The 23,191-nt window shown below is 43.5% G+C and overlaps 1 protein-coding gene and 1 pseudogene across 1 annotated transcript in view; both read left to right on the top strand.

Moving 5' to 3' along the window:
* The window catches only part of CSMD1 (CUB and Sushi multiple domains 1), a 2,896,277-nt gene that overhangs the window by 473,252 nt on the left and 2,399,834 nt on the right, over window positions 1-23,191 (top strand). The gene's annotated exons all lie outside the window — the stretch shown is intronic.
* LOC115467365 lies at window positions 16,114-22,437 on the top strand (annotated as a pseudogene).

Genomic DNA, 23,191 nt, shown 5'->3' with positions numbered 1-23,191 from the left:
CACAAAATAACTTGCTTATCAAGCATGTCACAGCTGGATCTGTCCAACCCACCAATTTAAAACAACTGCTATCGCGGCCATTGTCTGGGAAACCATCCCAAACGACCATTTTTTATGAACCACAAAAGCAATATATCGGATCACTCTCTCCTCCACAATCGGAAAAACCAATTCCCTATTCTTTTCTTTCAAGAAGGTTAAACAGCGACTCCAGCCCACTCCTAAGCCTTCCAAGTATTTATTTATTTATTGCATTTGTATCCCACATTTTCCCACCTGATTGCAGGCTCAATGTGGCCTACAAAACCTAATATGTCATCGCCAGTCCCAGAGAAAGATATATAGTTGGTGTAACAACCAGATCATGGATGAAGAAAACGAAAAGATCTGAACAAAGTTAAAGAGAGATAATTATCAGAATAGAGTGGAGTGGTGAAGTATTGTCATTAAGTATCCGTAGCTAACGCCCTCATCAACAACGTTTCACAAGTGCTAAACTTGTACCACAAATCTTCCGACATCCTCGTAGATTCCCAATCGGCTAATGGAGCCCAGCCTCTAAAACGATATAACTGTATACAAGAGAAGCATCCACAATGTCATTCCACACCCCAGGCACATGTCTAGCCAATAACATACAGTTGTACAGTTGAACACTATTAACCTCACAGCTCAACTAACAAAGGACAATGCACATATTTCTTATTGATCGCCCATTCCACTAACATATTATCCGAATAAAAAGCAATCCACCTATTATACCATCTATTCCCCCATAAACACAAGACAATCCTTATCGGAAATAATTCCAACAGAGCCATATTCGCACACCAACCACTCTCCTTACACCCTTGCGGCCAAACCTCCGCACACCCTTCACCTCCCAAATAGATCCCCAATCCAATCTCCCCTGAGGCGTCAGCAAACAATTCCCGATTCACATTGGAACCACTACCTGCTGCCATATACACATTCCATTAAACACTGCCAAAATTGCCTCCAGATCTGCAAATGCGCCTGCACTGCCTGCGTTAAACACAGTCTAAAATACGCCCTCCTCAAACCGACTAACAACAATGCTAACCTTCTTGAAAATACCCCTCCCAATGGAATCACCCTCATTGTAAAATTGAATTGACCCAGCAAAGATTGAATCTCCCTCAAGGTCACTTTCCGCTTACTGCAAATCCTATCAATCTCTTCTCATAAAGCAATAATCTATTGCCTGGCCAGATGCCACTCCATTCACAAAGTCTCACTCCATTCCCCCGAACACTAAAGTAGTAACTGTTCCCTCACTTTTATCCCCTCCTTAGCCACTATACTAAATGCTGACAACAAATCAGCATACTGATCCAAATTCTACAAACCCCCAAATACCAAATCATTCAAGTAATAACAATAGTATCCAAACCACACACTTGTTCCACTACCCAATGTAAAATATGTAGCCAATGCTTCAAGTAATTACAGGAAATCGAGCAAACATAGGCAAACATGTGTCAAAATAAAATTGCCTTCAAATTCCTCCTGCTGGGCCAAAATTACCCACTCGCAACCCCCCAACTCCCCCGATGCTTGCCCTTGTACCACTACCATATCCCGGACATCCAGCATAGTCTCCCGACGAAAGGGGATAATTGTCTGATTTGTCACTTGCCACACAAACCCCCATACATTTTGTATGCTCTTAGATTAAATCCCAATAGCTGAACAATCTCGGAAAAGACCTGGTTTCCTTGCCCTAAAACACTGGCAAATACATGAAAACTCAGCAACCAATTCAAAATCGTCTGAGGAACTCTCCCTTTCCTCCTTCTTCCCCCCATCCTTCCCTGCCTTACCAAATTAATCCTGCACCAGCAGGACAAATAAATCTATATATGCACCCCGTAAAATTCTCTGTCGCCACTTTACCACAATCCAAAGGTGCAATAGTGAATAATGTATGACCCATTCTTGAACCCGCATTCACTCCCCATCTGAGTATTCCACACACCCATTACCCCAGTCCCCATAACTCTTTGACCCAGATGACTATCATGAGTCCGATGACTCCCAAACCTACATCGGGTCGCCTGTCGCTTCCTCCTCTGCTTCTTTTCACTATCTATGCTGTGCCAGAGCCGGTGGTGGGAAGCGGGACTGGTGGTTGGGAGGCGGGGATAGTGCTGGACAGACTTGTACGGTCTGTGCCAGAGCCGGTGGTTGGGAGGCAGGGCTGGTGGTGGGGAGGAGAGGATAGTGCTGGGCAGACTTATACGGTCTGTGCCTGTGCCGGTGGTTGGGAGGTGGGGCTGGTGGTTGGGAGGCGGGGATAGTGCGGGGCAGACTTATACGGTCTGTGCCCTGAAGAGCACAGGTACAAATCACAAAAAAGCAGCAAATATGAGTTATCTTGTTGGGCAGACTGGATGGACCGTGCAGGTCTTTTCCTGCCGTCATCTACTATGTTACTATCCAATCTCTTTACCACATAACACACATTACACAACAATTTCTTATTCCTCAATCTCTTCCTTAAACCTCCACCACTCACCCCATTAGCACGACTCCTCCTCTCCCTTGCACCCTCCCAAACCTCCCTTCTTTAGCTCCGCCCTTTCTGCTGTACCTCTCCCTAAGCTTGAAACAAACTTCCTGAGCCAACACGCCAAGCCCCCTCCCTGCCCATCTTCAAATCCTTGCTCAAAGCTCACCTCTTCAATGTCACCTTTGGCACCTAACAATTTCACCTCTATCCAAGAAATCTGAACTGCCCCAATTTGACTGTCTGCACATGTTGTCCCTTAGATTGTAAGCTGACTGCACATGTTGTCTATTAAATTGTAAGCTCCTTTGAGCAGGGACAGTCCATTTTTTGTTGCACTGTACCACACTGCGTAACCCTAGTAGCCTTTAGAAATGTTAAGTAGTAGCAGTAGTAGTAGTAGTAATGGATCCTTGCCAGCATCTTCAATAACTGTAATATCACCTCTCTCATCTGCAAACCACCTGGCCTCTCCTGCACTGCCGAAATGCCACCTTCCACCATTTCACCTCTCAGGCCCCATGACAATATTCATTAACGTCTCCCCACTACCCTTCAGCCCTGCACACTAACGAACCTACAAAACACCCTCACTGCCCCTCCAGCCCGTCCCCATCCGCTTCACGCTACTGAGAACCCCACCCTCACGATCATCGCTCCACTTCGTCAGCTATCACGCCACCTGACCGTCACCCCTCACCCCTTCCCAGACCCACACAAATGTACCTCAGGCTTCCACAATTTCTTCCTCCCGATTCCATTCGCTTTCACTCCGTCTCAAAAACGCGAAACCGGAAGTGCACTCGCCAGCCGTTCCGCATCAGAAAACTGCAAGGACACCAACGCGCCCCCGACTAGCAGGTACCAATTCTTTCTCCCCCAAACCAATTTCAGCCAAACTTCCTCCTATCCAACCTCACCCTCACCTACCCACCCACCTAATACTTTTTCCTCTCTTTTTTAACCGCCCAAACCCTTTATCCAATCTTATCCCTTCTCTATTTCCACCAATCCCATTGCCTTTTACCAACCAATCCCCTTTCTTCCCCTTGTTGCTATCCTGCCTAACTTTTCCCTGCACTTCTCACAACCCTTCCCCCTCCCCTTTCTTTTCCATCCCTTACTTCCTTCGGCATCAGCCAATGTTATTACCCCCACTGTCAAAACAGTGAGGGTCTCCATATACTATTTAAATGTGAATAGGAGAGGCAACTGGAGCTTTAATTAAAAGACGGAGGGATTCATTTAAAAAGGTATTTTCTTTAGTATAGCTGTCTGAAATCGGGTCTGTAAGGCCTGAGTGTAGGGGCTTAAGACTTATAAGCATAGATGTTGGCCTAATGGGAAAGCACAAATGTGTATGGAAAATTGGATAAGTGAATGTAAAAGTATTCTGGAAGATTTCCTGTGCCCTTCTTAGCATGGGGATGAAAGTGATAAGAGAAGTGCCTAAGAACCTCAATTATTTTTAATTATTTTTTTAATACAGGTCCAAGTGAACCCTTTTCCTGTTAGAAAGAGTAACCTGAAACAAGCCAGGAAGACACTCTCTTTTTGGGTTGGTTTTACTACTACTACTACTATTTAGCATTTCTATAGCACTACAAGGCATACGCAGCGCTGCTCAAACATAGACGAAAGACAGTCCCTGCTCAAAGAGCTTACAATCTAATAGACAAAAAATAAATAAAGTAAGCAAATCAAATCAATTAATGTGAACGGGAGGGAAGAGAGGAGGGTAGGTGGAGGCGAGTGGTTACAAGTGGTTACGAGTCAAAAGCAATGTTAAAGAGGTGGGCTTTCAGTCTAGATTTAAAGGTGGCCAAGGATGGGGCAAGACGTAGGGGCTCAGGAAGTTTATTCCAGGCGTAGGGTGCAGCGAGACAGAAGGCGCGAAGTCTGGAGTTGGCAGTAGTGGAGAAGGGAACAGATAAGAAGGATTTATCCATGGAGCGGAGTGCACGGGAAGGGGTGTAGGGAAGGACGAGTGTGGAGAGATACTGGGGAGCAGCAGAGTGAATACATTTATAGGTCAGTAGAAGAAGTTTGAACAAGATGCGAAAACGGATAGGGAGCCAGTGAAGGGTCTTGAGGAGAGGGGTAGTATGAGTAAAGCGACCCTGGCGGAAGATGAGACGGGCAGCAGAGTTTTGAACTGACTGGAGAGGGGAGAGGTGACTAAGTGGGAGGCCAGCAAGAAGCAGATTGCAGTAGTCTAAACGAGAGGTGACAAGGGTGTGGATGAGGGTTTTGGCAGAGTGCTCGGAAAGAAAGGGGCAGATTTTACGGATGTTGTAAAGAAAGAAATGACAGGTCTTGGCAATCTGCTGGATATGAGCAGAGAAGGAGAGAGAAGAGTCAAAGATGACCCCAAGGTTTCGAGCTGAGGAGACAGGGAGAATGAGAGAGCCATCAACAGAAATAGAAAACGGGGGGAGCGGGGAGGTGGGTTTGGGGGGGGGGGGGAAATGAGAAGCTCGGTTTTGGTCATATTTAATTTCAGGTGGCGTTGAGACATCCAGACAGCAATGTCGGACAAGCACGCTGAAACTTTGGTTTGGATGCAAGGTGAGATATCAGGGGTAGAAAGGTAGATTTGGGAGTCATCAGCATAGAGATGGTAGGAAAAGCCATGGGATGAGATTAATGAGCCAAGGGAAGAAGTGTAGATAGAAAAGAGGAGGGGACCAAGAACAGAACCCTGAGGTACACCGACAGGCAGAGGGATAGAAGTAGAAGAGGATCCACCAGAGTGAACACTAAAGGTGCAGAGGGAGAGGTAGGAAGAGAACCAGGAAAGGACAGAGCCCTGGAATCCAAGTGAGGACAGGGTATCGAGAAGTATGCTGTGATCGACAGTGCCAAAAGCAACGGAAAGATCAAGAAGAATGAGGATGGAATATTGACCTCTGGATTTAGCCAGTAATAGGTCATTGGAGACTTTAGTAAGCGCAGTTTCGGTTGAGTGGAGAGGGCGAAAACCAGATTGTAGTGGGTCAAGTATAGCATGTGAGGAGAGAAAATCAAATTTAGAGTAGTAGGACAAGGTTCCAGAGTCCGTATTGGAGTAAGTGTGAACTAAAGGGCCCACTGTTCAAGCAAGGTGACGAGAGAAGACTCAAGAAAGACCACAGTTTCTACACATAAGTGTACTAAAATACCTGGGAAAGAACGAAAGTGCCTCAATAGTGACTTACCTGATAGGGAAGACCCAGATCTGTGGAGGTCTGAAAGATAAAAAAAAAATTGTACATAAAGAGTCATTTCTTAGAAAGATACATTTTCTTTGACCTGAGGTTAATAGACAAACTGAAATTAATTGAATAATAATAATTCTCTCATATTCTGGTTCTTTATCCTGTTGTTGTTGGGAATATCTAGTTGTTCCTGTAAAAGGAGAAGTGTTATAAAGTGTTAGCTGTTGAAAGTGAGACTGTTCAAAGCAATTAATAATTTGCTTAATTTATGTAAAAAAAGAAAAATTCCCAGACTACTTAATAATAAACTCCAATTAATGCTGTAACATCTGATTGGTTATTGACTCATAACACTTTTACAGGCTCATTTTCGAAAGACAAGGGCGCCCATCTTTCAACGCAAATCGGAAGATGGGCGTCCTTCTCCCAGGGTTGTCCAAATCGGTATAATCTAAATCTGATTTTAGACGTACCCAACTGCTTTCCATCGCAGGGACGGCCAAAGTTCAAGAGGGTGTATCGAAGACTTGGGCACGCCTAACACATGGACGTCCTCGACCCATAATGGAAAAAGAAAAGGTGTCCCTGATGAGCACTTAGATGACTACCTGGTCCTGTTTTTCTTACGACCAAGGCACAAAAAGGTGGCCGAAATGACCAGATGACCACTGAAGAGAATCGAGGATGACCTCCCCTTACTCCCCCAGTGGTCACTAACCCCCTCCCACCCTCAAAAAACATCTTTAAAAATATTTTTTGCCAGCCTCTATGCCAGCCTCAGATGTCATACTCAGGTCCATCACAGCAGTTTTAGTGGGTGCAGTGCACTTCAGGCAGGCGGACCCAGGCCCATCCCCCTCCCTACCTGTTACGTTTGAGGAGGAAACAATGAGCTCTCCAAAACCCACCACAAACCTACTGTATCCACATCTAGGTACCCCCTTCACTTATAAGGGCTATGGTAGTGGTGTACAGTTGTGGGTAGTGGGTTTTAGGGGGGGTGGGGGGCTCAGCACACAAGGTAAGGGAGCTATGTTCCTGGGAGCATTTTATGAAGTCCACTGCAGTGCCCCCTAGGGTGCCCGGTTGGTGTCCTGGAATGTCAGGGGGACCAGTGCACTAGAAATGCTGGCTCCTCCCACGACCAAAGGGCTTGCATTTGGTCGTTTCCGATATAGGCGTCCTTGGTTTTCATTATTCCCGAAAATCAGAAACGACCAAGTCTAGGGACGACCATCTCTAAGGACAACATAAATTTCGAGATTTGTGCGTCCCCGACCGTATTATCGAAATGAAAGATGGACGTCCATCTTGTTTCGATAATACTGGTTTCCCCACCCCTCCATTGGGACGTTTTGCGAGGACGTCCTCAACAAAACTTGGGCATCCGTTTTGATTATGCCCCTCTTCGTTTCCTTCCTTCTTTTGGTTTACAACTAAAAGAACATGGTTAGTCTAATGTACCCTGCTGTTCAGTTTTGTCTGGTGATTTGAGGTAAGTGGCCAGTTAGACTACAACAAATAGTAATTGGTAAAGTCATCAGCACAGGGCTGAATCATCAGGAAGCTACATTAAAAATTGTTGACTGCGACAGCTGAATATTGACTAGACTATTTGTGTACGCTATATATTTTTTCAATGTTATAAAGGCAACATAGACATCTATATGCTTTATAAAATAGGCTTTCAGAATTAGCCCTAACAGCCCACAAATTTTCTCACAGAAATGTACACCTGCTCCAAAGACAGTATAAATCTGTGTATACAGTCTATCCAATATATATACATTTTCTAGAACATATGCATACATCAGAAATACCCCCCACTCCACCAAAACTATGGCACACGTAAAAGTACATGCCATCTATATGCACATATTTGATTGTACAATGTTATGAGTGCCTTTTCTTGTGTAAAAAATGCTGTACACATTGAAAATACTTCAAAAAAATGACTCCTTTAATGCCTGTTTAAATGCTTGATAAAGGGGCCCTCTAACTTATCTTTCCCTTTGTTCTTTCTATTTTTTCTGCCTTGCTTGTTCATGGTTGATGGTTCCCCTTTGTCTGTGGAGATACACAGGGTAAGACAAGTTGGAGCCCAGTCAAAGTACTTACAAAACAAAGAAGACTGCTGTAAGAAAAGCAAATAGGAAAACAAGCTCTCAAAAATCCTGAAAACTGCAGATATTGTAGATCAGAGAAAACTTATAATGGCAGAAAATATGCTGATTGTATAACAGTATGGATCAGTGCTTTTTATTTCCTTATTTAACTATGAGATTTTCTATTATAAATACTTGATCATACACTATTCTAACCAGAGATGGTGTTATTTAGTTAAAGCCTTCTAAAAAGCTGAGCGCCATTAAGAGGTAATGCTGCATGGGTTACAATGCCTACTGCATTCATTTCAATCAATGAAAAGATAACTTAACAGGGGAGCTTTCAAAGTTTCCATGCCTGAACAATGTTCTCTGAACAATCTTCTGCACAGCAGGGTTATAAATACTCAATGACACCAAAGTTAGCATGGTTCTTTCAATCCATAGATCTTATCAAAAACAAGAACAATGGGAGTTGCTGAACACATACACCCACTGTGGAGACAAGATGAAGCCCATGATTCTCCCCCTCCCTAATTAGGAAGTCTATAATTAAATTATGGAGACTACAAGGTTCCTCCTGCTGAATAAGAAGGGTTGTACAGAAAACAGTGAGGGGAAAAGTGTGATAGGAAAGTGAGATTTATTGTACCATTTCACAGCTTCAAGAGAAGCTGTATAGTACTTAGGAACATGCATTACTGTAGTGCAGCCTGATAGACAACATTATCATGAGTGAAAACATTCTCCAGGCTATCACAGTACCTGCTTGAAAAATTGTTATATATTTTTTTAAAGTGGAAAGCTTATTCCTAACTTTTTTTTAAGCCTGAGGTTAATACACTTTTTTTCAAAGCTTTCTTTCTCCTAATAAGTTTTAAATATGTTCTTCTTTGTATATATTTCCTAAGCCTATCAATATCTAAATCCTTTGATCTCTATTTGGCGCATTGCTGCTAGATGTTTTCTAAAAAATGGAGGAAAAGCTTCAAATATACATAAGTAACTCCATTAATAACAGCACAGCGGCTTTCACCTTCATGGAGTACTCCCTCTCATCATTGGCATAAAAACCTCCATGTATTCTTTAATCTTGAGAAGAAAGTCTTGTTAATTTATAATTTTTAGTAATTTTTAAAGAAGAACTTATCTTTTGTCTCCCCACGGTCGGGGAGGGTACTTTCCAAAAGCTATTTACAAGGGCAAATGGGACATTTGAAAATTGTCCAAAAGCCCAAAAAAAGGCTTGTGAGTTTCACCTCATGCTAAAATGCCAATTTTCTTCTGTGAAATCCTAATTCAAATACACTCTTACCCACTCACATTCTCACATTGACTCTCCACATGAGAGGAAGAAAATACTTCAGTGCCAAATAGCTTCACAACTGACACATCCTTAGTCTAAAAAAAACTCTCTATATTTAGTTTAAAAGTGAGACCCCGTCTTTTTTTTTTTTTATTATTCTTTACATTCTCCAATGTATAGAGTTCAGTGACTCAGTTCAAATACAATGTCTACAAAAATGCATATTATTTAGTTCAAGAGGTTTTCAATGTGGTATTCAACTACACTGGCTCCCTGTCAAAGACCGTATTACATTTAAAATCTGTTCACTTACACACAAGATAATTTATGGTGAAGCCCCTGAATACATGCTTACTCTAATCGATCTGCAAGGACCTACCTCAGTCTTCATTACCCCACCTGCAGGCATGTAAAATACAAGACTCTTTATGCTTCGTCCTTCCCCTACATCAGTCCACAATCCTGGAATGTACTGCCACAACAACTTAAGGAGCTCGTCGACCATCATCAGTTCAAGAAGACCTTAAAAACCTTCTTATTTGCCAAGGCTTATCCCCCTGGCTACTCCTCTGTTTAACCTCTATCTCTTGTTGGCTCTTCACCCCTGTCATTTACCCGTGTCCTCCCATGCACCTTCCCCTCCTGACACATTCTGTTTCTGTGCCATCTCTGTACTGAATTGTATCCTCTTCACTTAATGTAAGCCACATTGTGCCTGCTTATGTGGGAAAATGTGGGGTAAAAATGCACCAAATAAATAAATAAAATAGACAGGCAGCACACTCCTCACTCAGATCCAAGCATTGCAGGAGAAACATTATAACATTATTAAATAAATACTAGCAGAGTCAGAATGTTTTGGTAAAATTATGGGATATTAGGTCACAGCTTTATTCAACAACTTAACAACTGATGTTAAGGACGTATCCAAGCCTGTGAAGCCAAAAGTCCATTATTGAGCCCCTCCCCACGTTGCAACAGCTAGGTTGGTAAGCTGTAGGTGTTCTGCATCTTGGCCCACCTTATGTTCTCTTCTCCAGCTAGGCCACATACTGATTCGGTTAATTTTGGCCATATTTCTTCGCCGTCCCATGCCCACCGTACTCCAGTGAGACAAATGCCACAGGGTCACTGCCCATTGTAGATCTCAGTCTCAAATTCTGGTGGCCCACAAACTGTCATCTGCCAGCTGTTCTCATATGCATGATTATCTGGGCTCAGGTCCCTCTGCAGCTGTAACAGTGCATAAGCATCAATGAACAAATGACTTAGGTGAGCAAGGCTAACCACTAACGGAGACCCACTGACTACTAGCAGAGTTCCCTATGCATTTGTAGGTTAAGTTCATAGACAGAGAGAGTGGGATGGCAGGAAGCTCCACTGGGTCTTATCAAATATAAGTGCAAAAGGTTCTCAACACTTATCTTTGAAGCTAATTTCATCTGCTCAACGGAGCTACCCATTTCATTGGATGCTTCATCAGGAGCTGCTTCAAAAGAGTTTGCACCTGCACTAGCCTCTCTGATGGCATTGATTTTCTGCTTGACTGAGTATTTTCCTCCTCTCATGTTGTGAGTCAATGTGAGTGAATAAGGGTGTATTTGAATTAGAATTTCACATAAGAAGATGGGCTATTTGAAAATGTCACATTCTTCCTGCAGGTAAAAGTATGGCTAATGATTCTTTGTGACTTATAGGATATATTGATTTGCTTTGACAGCATCTGTTCATTGCTGCCCCCCCCCCCCCCCAGAAGCTGCTGTGCTAGATGACACCTACTTTGACTAATGTTTATTCTGACCCCCATACACTTGATATGCAAATACTTCTATATGCCTCTACTCTCCATACCCCCACAAACACAAAACCTATACACTTACACCCATATACCAACCACCCATATAATCACATAAAACACACCCATTTCCCCTAACACAATTCCACCCACTCCTCACACATTCCACCTATACCTGAATGCACTTAACTGAAGGTCTACCACTAAATACACCCACATCATTATATAGCAGATTTACCCTTATTGGTACCATGAAACTAGCACCAGGAGTCAGAGCCACTATTAACACTTGGAGTATTCTTATGAAAGTACCCAGACAGTATTTCAACCCCCTAGATAGTATCACCTCCAACAGTATTCTTATGAAAGTACCCAGACAGTATTTCCTCTGAAAGTACCTCACTCAAAAGATGCCCTTCAAGAAACCTCCACAACCAAAAGTATCTAACAAGTAGAAGATCACCTTCACCAATCCCTGACCCTCTCCACTCTCCCCAACCCATTGACATCCACTCATGCATGAGAGTGGAGAGGGTCAGGGATTGGTGAAGGTGATTTTCTACTTGTTAGATACTTTTGGTTGTGGAGGTTTCTTGAAGGGCATCTTTTGAGTGAGGTACTTTCAGAGGAAATACTGTCTGGGTACTTTCATAAGAATACTGTTGGAGGTGATACTATCTGGGGGGTTGAGTTGTACCACTGCACAAGGGGCATTTTTGGATATGACATCTAAGTATACTTAAGTATACTGGGAAAGAACAAAGACCAAAGGTCCATCAAGCCCAGCATCCTGTTTCCAAAAATGGCCAATCCAGGTCACAAATACCTGGCAAGATCCCAAAACAGTGCAAAACATTTTATACTGCTTATCCCAGAAATAGTGGATTTTCCCCAAGTCCATTTAATAACGGTCTATGGACTTTTCGTTTAGGAAGCCATCCAAACCTTTTTTTAAACTCCGCTAAGCTAACCACCTTTACCACATTCTCTGGCAACGTCCAAAATCAGAACAGGAAAGGTCATTTTCTACAAAAAAAAGTATATCTTTTCCTTTTGAAAATGCTGTTTGGAAAAACATTTTCTGATTTGGACATTTTATTGTTTGGTCCATTTTCAAACAAAAAAATGTCCAAATGCAAAACGTACAAAATACACAAGAAAATCTACAATAGAGTGAAACCATTCACATGCTCCAAGTGTGGTAAAAGCTTTGGTTTTAATGTAAATCTCAAAGCACATCAGAAAGTCCACATGGGAGAGAAACCATTTGCATGTATAGAGTCTGGTAAAAGCTTTGGTCAGAAGGAAAACCTCACAGTGCACCAGAGAATACACACAGGAGTGAAACCATCTACATGTCCTGAATGTGGTAAAAGCTTTTGTTAGAAAGAAAGCCTCACACGGCATCAGAGAATCCACACAGGGATGAAACCATTTACATGCACTGAGGAGGTAAAAAGCTTCAGTTGTATTGGGACAGGTAATTATGGAAAATACACTCTTGCTATGAGACCTCCTTTTTATCTATAGATCTGAATTCAAAGCTCAAATCTACTGCTAAACAATAGACACAAGGCTCAGATGTTATAAAAAAAAAAAATGGAAAGCTTGGCATCAGGTAGAATAGTGGAAAAATGACATCCCAGGAAAGCAATAGGGTATTCTTGTGGGCATTGCAATGGACTTTATAAAATGCCCCCAGGTACACATCCCACCATTACTCCTTTACCTTGTCTGCTGAGCCCCCAAAACCCACTATCCCCAACTGTACACCTCTACCATAGCCCTTACAGGTGAAGGGAGCACCAATATGTGAGTGTACTGGATTTCTGGTAGGTTTTGGAGAACTCACAGTTTCCTCCACAAGTGTAACAAGTAGGGGGAGGTAGAAGCCTGGGTCCACCTGTCTGCAGTGCACTGCACCACTACTAGACTACTCCAGGGACCTTCATGCTATTCTAATGGAGCTGAGTATAACATCAGAGTCTGGCAAGTAATATTTTTAATCAAATTTTTTTGGGGTGATAGAGAGTTAGTGACCACTGGGGGAGTAAGGGCATCTTTTTGTGTGGAGTAGAGGAGTAGCATAGTGGTTAGTGCAGTGGACTTTGATCCTTGGGTAGTGGGCTCAATTCCCACTACAGCTATTCATTATAAAAAAACAGGTGTAGCTCAAAACGTCCAAGTTTTAGTCCTGGACATTTTTGTTTTGTTCCATTATGGCTGAAAGAGTCTAAGTCTTAGGAACGTCCAAGTCCCACCTTGAACATGCCCCTGGCGCACCCCCTTGCGATTTAGATATCCTTCTGATGGACTTCAGAGAAAAACATCTAAAAAGAGGATTTGACAATACAGATTTGGACGCTTTTGTGAGATAAATGTCCAAATGCAGACATGTCGCTTTTTGGATGTTTTTCTCTTTTGAAAATGAGCCCCTTAGTAACCTATGGAACTTTGTAAGTCTAAGTGCTTTAAAAATTAGCAATAAGTCTAACACAGGATGCCTGGACAAGAATTTTAGGGGGTCTTTTTCAAAGGCTCGCTAGTGTTTTTAGTGCATGCTAATGATTAATGTGCGCTAAATGCTAGAGATGCCCATAGGAATATATAGGCGTCTCTAGTGTTTAGCTCATGCATATTTTTAGCTTGCGCTAAAAACGCTAGTGTACTTTTGTAAAAAGACTCCTTAGTAGTTGTTTCGGCCTCCTTTCAGTGGGCTTGGAATAGTAGCAGGAAGTGGTCTGTTGCTGTACTATTTTGCCTTCCTGGATCTTTCACAATTGTCACGTTTCACTATGGTTCTTTTTCTTTCTTCTGGTCTCCATTTCATGTTTGTTTAACTCTGATTCTTTGTGTCTACTCTGCTGATATAAACTCCACTGGTATACTGATCAAAAAGTGTTCTAGTAAGACTATTAAATAACATAGACTAAACTAAATACTTTCTAACGCCTATGTTTACTAAGCTGCCCTATGGGCCCATAAAAATGTATAGGCGTGTTAAATTTAAGGATGCGCTAGAAACATTAAGAGAGGCATAATCGAAAGGGGCCGCCCATCTCTAAGGACACCCATCTCCGGGAATGGCTATGAGAAGGGGCGGTCCCATCCGTATTATCGAAAAAGATGGGCGGCCATCTTTTCTTTCGATAATACGGTTGGGCCTGGCCAAATGTCAAAGATGGGCGGGTTTGAGATGGTCGGCATCGGTTTTCAGCAATAATGGAAACCTAAGGCAGCCATCTCAAAAACAAACAACTCCAAGGCATTTGGTCGTGGGAGGGGCCAGGATTCGTAGTGCACTGGTCCCCCTGACATGCCAGGACACAAACCGGGCATCCTAGGGGGCACTTCTAAAAATTAAAAAAAAAAAAAAAATTAACATACATCCCCGGTGAATAGCTCCCTTACCTTGGGTGCTGAGCCCCCCCCCCCCCCCAAACCCACTACCCAACACTCTACACAATTACCATAGCCCTTATGGGTGAAGGGGGCACCTACATATGGGTACAGTGGGTTTTGGGGGGGTTTTGAGGGCTCCCATTTATCACCACAAGTGCAACAGGTGGGGGGGATGAGCCTGGGTCCACCTGCCTGAAGTGCACTGCACCCACTAAAAACTGCTCCAGGGACCTGAATACTGCTGTATGAAGCTGGGTATGACATTTGAGGCTGGCTTAAAGGCTGGAAAAAAAGTTTTTAAAGTCCTTTTTTTTGGTGGGAGGGGGTTAGTGACCACTGGGGGAGTCAGGGGAGGTCATCCCTGATTCACTCCAGTGGTCATGTGGGCAGTTCAGGCACCTTTTGGGGACTTGGACCTAAAAAAAAGGGTCCAAAAAAGCGACCTAAATTCTCGCTACGGGCACCCTTCTTTTTTCCATTATGGCCTGAAGCCGCCCATCTGTTAACCACTCCCATGCCCGCCCCTGTCCCGCCCCCGTGAACTTTGTTCATCTCCATGACGGAGTGCAGTTGAAAAAGCCCCAAATCGGCTTTCAATTATACCAATTTGGGTGCCCTCGGGAGATGGGCGCCCATCTCCCGAAGATGGGTGCCCTTCTCCTTTTGAAAATAAGCCTGTAATGCACCTTAGTAAACATTTGTATCTGATCTAATATTTCTTCTTCATGTTTGGGTTCTGATGCCAGATGACCTTTAAAGGAAATTTAGGATCTGTATAAAGCTGTCTACCAAGTTACGTGTGTTTGGAAAGTCCGTAGATCCCACTGGAGTAAATGAAAATTCAAAGTTACCTTTTTTTAAAACTAATCCACAGTGATTTATTTCTTTGTCAATATCCTCCATTTCATCTGCATAATAAAATAGGAACACAGATAAGGACAAATTTCAATTAGAATGTTTTATTCAGTATTTTAGAGTAATTTATTTCAGTTTTTGTTTAATTATTATTATGATGAGTGTTGAAATAGTATGTATTACTGTGAAACCAGTAATTGCTGCACAAATAAACTGTATCAAGGTTAATGTGATGAGATGAGCACACAGCAGGAAACAATCTAGGGAAGGGGAGAATTTAGGGAGCAGAGAAAAAAAGGCACCACAAATAAAGAAAAACAGATAAAAGGAATAAGACCAGCTTGAGAGGGGGAAAGAGAAAAGAAAGCACTGGAAATTGTGATCTCAGAGAGACAGCTCAAAGCTAGTAGGGAGTAAGAAAATAAAGACAGTGAAATGTGACATTAAAATAGGGGGATGCAGGTTTATAACAGGGGCGTAGCTACGGGTGGGCCTGAGTGGGCCCAGGCCCACCCAGTTTTGTTTCAGGCCCACCCAGAAGCATACATCCTTCCAGCCAAAACGTCCCATCTCTTCCTTCCTTCCAACCTCCTGCTTGTCCAGCGCAGCACCTCTTCCCTTCCCTCCCCTTGTTTATAGCGCCAGCGTCGGGCCAAGGGGCAGGACGGTCTCTCTCTCTCTAGCTCTCGGGCAGCCGGTTCTCAGGGTTGGGGGAGGGGGGAGAAGAAAGCTTTATTTTTGAGGCAGCCTGGTTCCTGCAACAATTCTGTTTTTTGTTTATTTTATTATAGCATTTAAATCCTTGTTTTATTTTTTTTTTAATTTGTTTCGACGAGGTTTACGTCTCCCTTCCGTTGGCGAGTGTGCATGTGTGACTGAGCGAGCGTTTGGAGGGAATCGGGGTAAACCAGAGGGGATGATGGATATCGAGATCCCGGATTTCGCACGGGTTGACGGACTTGTTGCAGGGCTACACGGTGGAGGTGCGGCGTCAGCGACCCGCAGAACTGGTGGACTTTGCTATTTAGTATTTCATGCGTCTAAAGGAGAACCGGGAGCACAATGGCACAGGGAGAGGCCTCAAAACTCTTACGGAGGGGGTGAACTTCGATACCGAGCCCATGCAGACAGAATCCAACGGCGATGGAGAAGAAAGGGACGAGGACGACGATGATTCCGACTTTGAACCACCAGTTATCAACAGATTCAGCAGAAGAGTTTCAGTTTGTGCTGAAGCCTTTAACTCAGATGAAGAGGAGGGAGAGACAGAACCAGGGTGGTTCATCCAAAAACAGATGAGCAACGATGCAGACTTCAGGATACCTATCATGCCTGTAAAGATATTCTTCTCTTCAAAAACCTTGATCAGGAGCAGCTCTCTCAGGTTCTGGATGCCATGTTTGAGCACAGAGTAACACCTTAGGAACACGTCATTGATGAGGGAGATGATGAAATTGAAAGAGGATTGTATGATATTTATGTAACTAGAGATAATCAGGCCCACTGTGTTGGCTGTTATGATAATCGTGGAAGTTTTGGAGAGCTGGCATTGGTGTACAACATTCCAAGAGCCTCTGCTACTATTATTGCCACAACAGAAGGGGCCCTTTGGGGACTGGATCGAGTGACATTCAGGGAAGAGAGGAGGAGAGGAGCTGGTTGGGGTGGGGTCAGAGAGGAGAGGGACACACTGATGTGAGGGAAGGAGAAATGGGTCCTAGAGAGGTATAGAGAAACAGAAGGGAGATGGGCATTGGGTGGGAGCATGGGGACAGGGACACAGGTGAGATGCTGTATTGGGATGGCATATGGGCACAGAGGGGCAATGCCCAACACGGGGTGGGGAGGGAGATATGGGAATAGAGATACAATGGTTAGGGGGGGGGGGAGATACAGGAATAGAGATACAATGGACACAAAGGGGAGATACCAGACAAGGGGGAGAAGAGGAACACAGAAGGGAGATGCTGGGCATGGGGTACATGGGTGCAGAAAGGAATGATGATGGATGTGGGGATATGAACACAGGGGAGATGCTGGACAAGGAAATGTGTGGACATAGAGATGGAAGATAGATGGTGACATGGAGACGGAAGAAATGTCAAATGGACAGGAAAGACAGAGGGCAGCAGAAACCAGAGACTGGGACCAATATGATTTGAAAAATAAAATGACCAGACAACAAAAGGTACAAAAAATTATTTTCTATTTTGTGATTAGAATATGCCAGATTTGGTATATGTCAGATATGGCTGGGGCCCAGGGAAGGTAATCTGGGAGAGGACCCCAAAGCCCATTACCAGGCTGCACCTTCTTCAGCTTCTGGCAGGCTTGGGGCTCTCTGGCTAGAAAGCCAAGCACAATTGCCTTAGTTGCACCTCCCTACGCCCCCCAAACACCATCTCTGGCATGTGCTGTCTTTATAATTTGCACAGGAGGAAATGCCTTTCTTGTTTCTCTAATGTTGTACTACATGCAGGGTCTGGCTTCTTGGGGTTTCAGTTTAATTTATTTTTATAGAGTTTGTGTATTTGGCATTTGTTTTGTGTGTGTGTGACCCTGACGTATTCTGTCACCATGAAGATTCTATGTAGCATTCTGTAGTCATTTGGCTTGTTCAGTTTTCTCGATAGATGTATCGCTATTTTAGGGTTCCACTGTGATATTTAGGGCACTACCTTTTCATAGGTAGGATCCTTGTTTTGGAAGTTAGTGCTGGCATGGTAGATTTGCTCTAGATTCTTTTTGTTTATAGATTTTTTAAATTACTTTGCAATATGTCTATTATTGAGATTACCAAAATGTCTTTGTATGGTGAGCTTTATAGGGAAATGTTCTTGCTCTGCTCTGCATCCATTGTTGGTGGAGGGCCAGGAGGTTCTCTGGATGCGGAATGTATTTGGCTTCAATACCATATGTGTGTTGGAGGACTGTGTCTCAATGATGGATGAAGAATAGTGTAGTCTCTTGTACTTCCCTTAGCTCTCAACTGGCCACTGAAACCTCCACTGATACCCTCATTGAAGCAATTGGAAGTGAGGTAGAGGTAGAGCATGGGGTGGGGTACGGACAAAACATGGGTTCATTAGGTGACTGTTTTTTTTTCTCTTTCAAAAAGTTGGCAACTCTAGTGCCCACCCATCCAACCTGTTGGCCCACCCAAAAATTGCCTTCTGGCTACGCCACTGGTTTATAGTTTATTTACATTTGCTATATTGTCTTTACTGACTGGCAGGACAAGGCGGTGTACAGACTAAAACAAAAGTAACAAAAGGAAATACAAATGAGGATTCTGTAGAGTCTCGATTATCTGATGTCAACATTGTCGGATAACTGAAAAATTGGATAATCTGACTGGCCGATATTTAAAACCATTTAACTGGCCAGGAATGTCACCTGGATGGTTTAATGGTACTTAGCCAGATATCTGCTGACACTAAGCACAGCCTCCTATAATTCACCTTCCCCAAACAGAAGCAGCGTCCCCACTCCCAGACCCCTCCAAGTGCCTCTCCACTCACTTGCTCAACCGTAGCCCCCCCCCCTCCGGGACTAGTTTAGAAGTCCTGGTGGTCCAGTGATGAATTTGGACCAGGAGCAATCCCAAGTTACTCCTGCCCATCCTGGCTTGTTTTTCAAATGGCTGCTGCGGGATGGGCAATTGTGACTGGGGATTGCTTCTGCTCTGACTTCACTGCTGGGCCATCAGGGCTTCTAAACTAGACTGGGGGGGGGGGGGGGCTACAGTTCTGCAGGTGAGTGGGGAGGCACTTGAGGGGGGTCCAGGAGCAGGGAAGCTGTTTCTGTTTTGGAAGGTGGGCAGAGTAGGAAGCATTTTGGAGTAGGGGGGTTAGGGAAGTGTGACGGGAGGAAAAGATTGAGCAGAGCCCACTGAACCAATTGTCAGTTAATCTGGAATGTTGGATAACCAACGGTTGGTTAACTGGGACATATCTTGATAAAGAGTTAAGACAGTGCACAATAGCATTGTCTGAGTTGTGAGATTCATCAAGAATTTATTTAGGGGACAATTATATAAAGTGCAAAAAGTTAAGTATCAAAATGCTAGGCGTTAAATGTGATTTCTGTAACAGGATCTGGGTGCCCAGATTTCTAGAATGCCAGTGAAAGCCAGCATTTACAGTGGGGGAAATAAGTATTTGATCCCTTGCTGATTTTGTAAGTTTGCCCACTGACAAAGACATGAGCAGCCCATAATTGAAGGGTAGGTTATTGGTAACAGTGAGAGATAGCACATCACAAATTAAATCCGGAAAATCACATTGTGGAAAGTATATGAATTTATTTGCATTCTGCAGAGGGAAATAAGTATTTGATCCCTCTGGCAAACAAGACCTAATACTTGGTGGCAAAACCCTTGTTGGCAAGCACAGCGGTCAGACGTCTTCTGTAGTTGATGATGAGGTTTGCACACATATCAGGAGGAATTTTGGTCCACTCCTCTTTGCAGATCATCTCTAAATCATTAAGAGTTCTGGGCTGTCGCTTGGCAACTCGCAGCTTCAGCTCCCTCCATAAGTTTTCAATGGGATTAAGGTCTGGTGACTGGCTAGGCCACTCCATGACCCTAATGTGCTTCTTCCTGAGCCACTCCTTTGTTGCCTTGGCTGTATGTTTTGGGTCATTGTCGTGCTGGAAGACCCAGCCACGACCCATTTTTAAGGCCCTGGCGGAGGGAAGGAGGTTGTCACTCAGAATTGTACGGTACATGGCCCCATCCATTCTCCCATTGATGCGGTGAAGTAGTCCTGTGCCCTTAGCAGAGAAACACCCCCAAAACATAACATTTCCACCTCCATGCTTGACAGTGGGGACGGTGTTCTTTGGGTCATAGGCAGCATTTCTCTTCCTCCAAACACGGCGAGTTGAGTTCATGCCAAAGAGCTCCATTTTTGTCTCATCTGACCACAGCACCTTCTCCCAATCACTCTCGGCATCATCCAGGTGTTCACTGGCAAACTTCAGACGGGCCGTCACATGTGCCTTCCGGAGCAGGGGGACCTTGCGGGCACTGCAGGATTGCAATCCGTTATGTCGTAATGTGTTACCAATGGTTTTCGTGGTGACAGTGGTCCCAGCTGCCTTGAGATCATTGACAAGTTCCCCCCTTGTAGTTGTAGGCTGATTTCTAACCTTCCTCATGATCAAGGATACCCCACGAGGTGAGATTTTGCGTGGAGCCCCAGATCTTTGTCGATTGACAGTCATTTTGTACTTCTTCCATTTTCTTACTATGGCACCAACAGTTGTCTCCTTCTCGCCCAGCGTCTTACTGATGGTTTTGTAGCCCATTCCAGCCTTGTGCAGGTGTATGATCTTGTCCCTGACATCCTTAGACAGCTCCTTGCTCTTGGCCATTTTGTAGAGGTTAGAGTCTGACTGATTCACTGAGTCTGTGGACAGGTGTCTTTCATACAGGTGACCATTGCCGACAGCTGTCTGTCATGCAGGTAACGAGTTGATTTGGAGCATCTACCTGGTCTGTAGGGGCCAGATCTCTTACTGGTTGGTGGGGGATCAAATACTTATTTCCCTCTGCAGAATGCAAATAAATTCATATACTTTCCACAATGTGATTTTCCGGATTTAATTTGTGATGTACTATCTCTCACTGTTACCAATAACCTACCCTTCAATTATGGGCTGCTCATGTCTTTGTCAGTGGGCAAACTTACAAAATCAGCAAGGGATCAAATACTTATTTCCCCCACTGTATGTGTCAACAATCAGGCATGCCCACTGGTAGGCATAAATCTGTACACTTTGGTAGGTAAATGACACTATTCTATAATAGTTGACCGAGGTGCCCCTGCCCACCTCTTGCAGTTACACGCTATGCAAATTGTTCACTAAAATTACAGAATACCGCTTAGAACCCAACTAGCACTTCCACATGCATACATTTAGGGGTATGTTTACTAAGGCGCATTAGCGTTTTTAATAGGCCTATACAGTTAAGGCACGTTAATCACTAACGCGCCAATACATTCTTATAGGCACCTTAGCATTTAACACGTGTTAGCATTTAACGTGTGTTAAAAATGCAAACGTGCCTATAGAGCCCCTTTGTAAACACAGGCGTTAGACTTTCAAATTATAGAATAAGGAGATTAGATACAATTGATTGTGTCTTACGAAGACAGGGGCCGATATTCAGACTGCGTGAGGGAGCCTGGATAACTCCACGGTCGGTGGGCAACCCGGAAATTCAATGCTGGGGTCGTATCTGGCAACTGGCATTGAATTTCTGGGGGGGGGGGGGGGGGGTTGGCCTCTTAAAACCTAGCTGGTTAAGCCTGCTATTTATGCAGATCTATCTGGCTGCTATTCCTGGCTGGTTCAATAGTTTTAAATATCAGCCAGTGTTCAGGGAGGCAGAGAGAAGCCAAAAAAAAAAAAAAAGGAACCTTTGAAGCAGGACAATGGAAGACTAAGAGGTACCAGTGCAGGGGACTGGAAAGCCTGATGCTTGGATCTAGCCATGAAAGAGAAGACAGCAGAAAATATTATTTTTAGCTTGCTGCATAGAATTTATGCCATCCTATGTTTAAATGCTTTCTGTACATGTCTGGAATAACCCTTGTGCCCCTGGAGCATAACATTGTGCTATTATCTATAAAAGAATAGAGACTAAAGGATAATAAAAATGCTGTTTGCTGTAGACCTTTTTTTGGATTATCCAGCAAGAGGTCACAAAGAGTGACAAGTCACAACCACATTTTCAAAGCTGTTTTGTTGGTATAAGACTAGATTTTTATGTTTTCTGCAAAGAGAACGGGAAAAGTGAAAAAAAAAAAAGCTTAAATAAACAGGTTCTTGCACAATTTTTAAATGTGTACATTTATTTTTTCTAAGATATAGGAGCCATTTGAGTAAACTGCCCTGAAAAAAAGTGGGCTTACCATGTTTTAACACAGTGCATTTCGGTAAGCAAAGCTCATATTGTTTTCATTTTTTAACATTTTCAGGCCATGCAACAACTACAAATTACTAATGCAGGAGCACATACCACTAGAAATAGCCTAATGGGGTCTGGGGTCAGTGGGTTGCACCTGTGGTGGTGGGACACCTGCACACCAATCATGGATGCCCTGAATATTTTGGTGGTTCATGCCTTGCTGGAGATGGATGAGAGTTTGGAGGGGAGGTCCCTGAGGAGATCTCCTTATCAGAGAGTCTCAGGCTCCATATATGTTTCCTGGACCTCACTGACCAGGAATGCCTGACTAGATTCTGCTTTGACATGGCTGCCATACAGCACCTCTTTGATCAGCTACAACCTCTCCTACAGTACAAGACATGCAAGAATAATCTTGTGTCAGTCCACCTTCCAGTCAGTGCTAGCAGTCAATGCAGGCCTCATCCAGCATGCCATCTCCAACTGCCTTGCCAAGTTCCTCAATGCCTTCCATACCCACACTTCTGACTGTATTATCTTCCACACTACTACCCAGGCACTCCAGATCAACATAGATCAGTTCTATTCCATAGATAAAATATTATTTGGTTTGTCTCCAGAATACATGACTGACTTGGTAGAACTATCCCCAAGAAATGCAAGCCCACAAACCAGAAGCTACCTACTTCTTCACTTACCCACCTGTAGAAACATAACATACAAATCTATCTATATGGCCGGATTTAACTACCTAGCTTCTAAATGGTGGAACTCAATACCAAAGATCACAAGAAGCATCACAAACTATATTTTATTCAGAAAAGAACTGAAAACACACCTCTTTTAAAAAATTACACGATAAATAAACTAGCTGTTGATTTCCATTCCGATTACTAATCACAAATTATCCTTATAAGCCCCAACCAAAAGGTAAGTTGTAGCAGTAAGCATCACCAAAAGTCTCAACCGAACTATTAAATGTAAACCACTTTGAAGTGAAACTTTTTAGGGGGATAACAGTGGGATACGAGAATAAATAAATAAACAAACAAACCATTACCCCACCTCCAGAAGGTCACCAT

This window comes from Microcaecilia unicolor, chromosome 3 (genome assembly GCF_901765095.1).
Source record: "Microcaecilia unicolor chromosome 3, aMicUni1.1, whole genome shotgun sequence".
In the NCBI taxonomy this organism is placed as follows: Eukaryota; Metazoa; Chordata; class Amphibia; order Gymnophiona; family Siphonopidae; genus Microcaecilia; species Microcaecilia unicolor.
Note: the sequence above shows the minus strand (reverse complement) of the source record. Positions and strands in the feature narration are given on the sequence as shown.